The sequence below is a fragment of the Gavialis gangeticus genome, unplaced genomic scaffold, assembly GCF_001723915.1.
Source record: "Gavialis gangeticus isolate Ggan-Ray unplaced genomic scaffold, GavGan_comp1, whole genome shotgun sequence".
Taxonomy (NCBI): Eukaryota; Metazoa; Chordata; order Crocodylia; family Gavialidae; genus Gavialis; species Gavialis gangeticus.
This window is the reverse complement of record NW_017729009.1, coordinates 4,066,969-4,071,381: the sequence shown is the minus strand read 5'-3', so window position 1 is coordinate 4,071,381 and position 4,413 is coordinate 4,066,969. Positions and strand designations below refer to the sequence as shown.

Sequence of the window (4,413 nt, the reverse complement as noted above, 5' to 3'; positions counted from 1 at the left end):
GTTGCTGTAGCTTACAGTACATTGGAGAACCTTTCCCAACCCTATGGCAGATGCTGAATCAGGTGCCCCTGCCCCACAACTAAACTACCCTGGCTGTGGCACTCCAGCTGCTCACAGTTCCACAGCTAGCAAGTCATTTGCTCCTCAGGGGATTTGGCCTTTTCCCTAGGGCTGGGAGCACTATGCAGCCACAAGCCATCTCACTAGCCTTTGCTGTATTGGCTGGTGCAGATATTCCATTCTCCAAAAGGGCCCCATCGTCACATTAGGTACCTGAAGCTCATGCTAAGCTGGTGTGGCACCACCACTAGGCTCTACAGTCCAGAAGCAAGAAGTTTCTCCTAGTAATTGCAGCACACTCTGGGGGGCTTTCAAGCAGGCAGCTTTAGCTCCCCTGAGAATCATGAGGAACTGGGAAACTTGCAACTGAGCAGCTTGAAGAGCCAACAGTGCACTCTCATGCTGATAGAGCATTTCCAACTGTGCCCTCAAAAGACAACTAGGAAGAGATACAGCTTGTACCATCCCCTACTGTGGAAAATTATTAATTCCAGTTCACCACAAGGCCAGTACTTGGCAGCCCCAACACAAGAGGATGGGGCACCTTTCATCATCCCCTGGATGAAAGCATTCAGGTCACGCAATGCATCGAGGAGGTCATCACTACACAGCAGATATTAGCAGGTGGCCCATATGTGACTCAGCACTGCTACTCACTGCTGAAATCACAGGATTGTCTGTCCAGCTAACAAGGGAGGAAGAAGGCAGAGACCTGGCTCAGTGAGTGACTGCAGCAACTGGGTGGCAGGCTTTATCAGGTCAGATTAGGGGCAAGTAAAACCATAGCCCGTCTCTCGCGATTGGGCAGGTACTCTGGATTATGCCAGGGTCCATTATCAGAAAAGTCCATCTATTAGAACAGTGTTTACTGAAACAGCGAGCGAGAAATTCAAGGAAGTGCCGACTCATAAAGCATATGCAATGTCTCACTTGAGAGAATGAGTGAAAAGTGACTATTCCCCAACCCTTCAGAGAAATGTCTTGGTAAACCCAAAAAGCTGTTATGCTTGTGTGGAAGAGAGACTGGGGGAGGCACTGCGCATCTCCCTCAACACTCACACAAACAACTCATTCCATGTTTCTATCCAAGTCTATCCAGCAGTAAAGGACCCAGCTCTTCCTGGGAGCCAGAGGCAAGCCGTACCTTGCAGAGCAGCACCCAGGGAAGTTTGAGGGTGGGTCAGGAACAGCGACACTTGTCACTGGCAGGGCACAGAATCCACCGGGCAGTGCAGGTGCCAGGGAAGCACAGTACCATGCAAAGAGCTGCCTGTTTACAGCAGCATTCAAGAGATGCTGCACTCCTGAATCCAAGGGCCAGGCTCAGGCATGCGGGGACCTCCCTGCCCTCCCCCAGGGGCATGCAACCAACAGGCTGCATCTCTAACCCCTTTTCAACAGGACTTGGCTGCTGCCAAGGCCTCTGTGACCACATTCAACTTAACACCTTCAGTGGTCACCAGCTGGAGCACAGCATCTGAACTCCTGCAGCCCATGCTGCCACCTGTTATTACAGTGCTGGCGCAGAGCCAGGGCCAAGTCCAGCAACTCATGATGGCAGAATCGGACGAAGCGGCTGCATGGCCCCACCTCACTCAGGCACCCAAGGCCAAGCCCTGCTATTAATACACTCCAGCTCCTAGAAGCTTTGGACTGCAGAAACCCAGTTCCACCCTTAAGCAGATTTCACCCACAGTAAATGCCAAGGGAGATTAGCAACCCTGGAAGGGCGGGAGGGGAATGGAAAAGCAGGAGCTTTTCCTGCCTAGCAGTCACTAAGAGGTTTACTTCTTAGCTACCAGCTTGCCTATGTGCAGGAGCGCATGCACTCTGTGCCATTCGCGCCAAGCGCTGCGTCCGGAGAGTCTGCCCAAGGGACAGCCAGTGCCCAGCCCCTGCGATGATCAGTGCTCCAGAGGTGCCAAGATACACAGGAGGCAGCTCTGACTGCTCGACTGTTATTGTAGAAGCAGGAGACTAATGCCCACGGAGCCAACAGGGCTGCAGGCCTTTGTCCCCTCAGCGGAGGGGTTGGATTTCACAGTGCCCTTGGCTCTATTTCACATTCCCGCAGCTGACTCACCCACTAGTGCTCCGTTTAGTTTGCACAGAGCAGCGAGCCAGGTTCCTGTCTGACATGTGACTTTCCACAGCCACAGTCTCGTTCTGGGAAGCGAGAGTGAGAGGGCTCTTAACCAAGAGTGCTTGCCTCCTCCACATCACCCCAGCCAACACACCCTTTTGCAAAAGTGACCAAGTAACATTCTCTAGGGCAGAAGCACAATTTTCCAGACACAAGCTGCATGCTATCAGCTTTCACAGCAGCCATTGTCTGAGCAGACACACCAATGTTTGAATTCACCCAATGTTTCTTTGAAGGCTGGCAGAAAGCAAGCTGGGGTGGGTGGTGGGGGGTTCACACCCACCATCTCTGGCATCCGAGCTGCGCAGTTTGTCTGGCTGGCCGAAAACCTTCCAAAGGAGGCCTCTATAGCTCACTTCTGCCTTTCAGCCTCCCAGCACTGTGTACACACACACCAAGGAGTAAACAGCACTAAAGGTGAAAGTCAATGCTTCACAGACAAAAGAACATGGAGCTTTGCCAGGTGGGAAAGCTAGTAACGCCAGGTTAACTGTTTATATACCCTGCAAAGCCAGGAATTGATCTTGGCCATAAGTTTACTCGTAGTAATTGTTCAGGTCATGGCGCTTTCAGCACTTAACACTAAAAGGTTGAGACTTGACTGGTCTCATGCCCTCCCCTCCCCTGCCCCTAACCCCCAAATTTGGTGGAACTACAGCTTTTCTAAGAGCCAATAAAGAAAAATCCTACAGGAATTAGAAGGTGTTAGGAGCCCCCCAGGTTCATTATGAAGATTTACAAGTCATCATTCAGAATAAGCAGACCAAAGGGCCCTGTACACCTTTCTAAACTGTGCCACACTAGAATAGTTAAGGACTAGCCTGCCTGTGAGAAAATTTCTTCTTAATCCTTACAGGCCTTCAGCAGCACACATAGCTGCTTGTTGCTAAATCCACAAGTGTTACAAGCTGTGGCTAACAGAGGCATCACAACATAGCTAACTTAACTTTGCCTTCTGCCAAGTGCTGATTCTTGGCTTTGTTACAGAGCCTAACCAGGGACATCTGGAAAGGAGTGTGTGCATCATTTATCTCAGAGGACATCAGGACATGCCTCCATCCTCCTCCTCCCAGATGCACGTTTAGTGTCACATGCTGCAGATGCTGGCTAAATCACCAAGTCACATGCCAGGAGGAGTCGCATTATAATGCACAACTAGACCTCAGGTTGAAGGCTGGAGAGGATTTATGCATTGTGAGCTCCAGACAATGCTCCAAGAACCTGCATTCACAAAATGGCTACATAAAAAGCCATCATAACTGGCATCAACTGCCCCACTCCCTTTTGTTTTTTGCTGCAGCAGCCAAGATGCCAACTACTACAAAGAATAAACTCTGCCAACACAACATGTTATTTAGCCGGGGGGGGGGGGGGCACACATGCACTCTCCTTCCATTAATGCCAACTGGAGATTTGAGTCAGCAGGGCCATCATGCTGGCTCAAGCGTGGAGTTCATTTAAAGACTGCATTTCAACCCCCAGGCCAGCAAGTCAGGCAGCCTGGGGCTCTAATACCAGAAGATCCTAGAGACCAAGCTATTGCTTAAATTTTCTGGTCACAGCTTGAATGAATCCCCTTGCAGGACATGGCTGTAGTTCCAGTAAACCAGGCTGAAGTTTAACAAGCCAAGCATAAAAAAAAGCCACTGGCAATCTGTTCCAAGGGAAACACTATGTCCAGCTGTTGCTGGTCATCTGCCTCCTCCTCCTAGTGAGAAAGAGACATTGGTTCTAGAGATAAGCGAGGCCAGGGCACAAGAAGGAATTTCTAGTCCTTTGTTCCAATTTGCTTGCATGGCCTCCAACACGGTCCTTTAAAATTCACAAGTATTCAGGATCTTCCAGAGATCCAGGATAAGATTACAGGGATTCAGCAAGACATGATAATCAGCTCCCCTAAAGCCCCTTGTTTTGGAGGTTTATTGGAAAGCAAGTACCTTTGAAGCAAGAACAACATCTAGCAACATGGGCAGAACCAAATCAGTCAGCTAAACAAGACTGGACTCTGGCTTTGAGAAAGCTCTCATAACCTCTTGCCACATTGCTGCATAAGGCTGTCTTCCCAGGATAACCAGAATCATAAACACGAACATCTGGTGTCCATGGAAGCACCCAGAGTGAGGAAAGAGGGTGCCTTCCCACCCTCACAAAAAGTTCCTCTTAAATACTTGCCCAAACTCATTAATGGGGGGGGGGGGGGGGGGGGGGGG

At 50.1% G+C, this 4,413-nt stretch overlaps 1 protein-coding gene across 1 annotated transcript in view; it reads right to left on the bottom strand.

Moving 5' to 3' along the window:
• The window catches only part of SDC4 (syndecan 4), an 18,466-nt gene that overhangs the window by 5,083 nt on the left and 8,970 nt on the right, over positions 1 to 4,413 (bottom strand). The gene's annotated exons all lie outside the window — the stretch shown is intronic.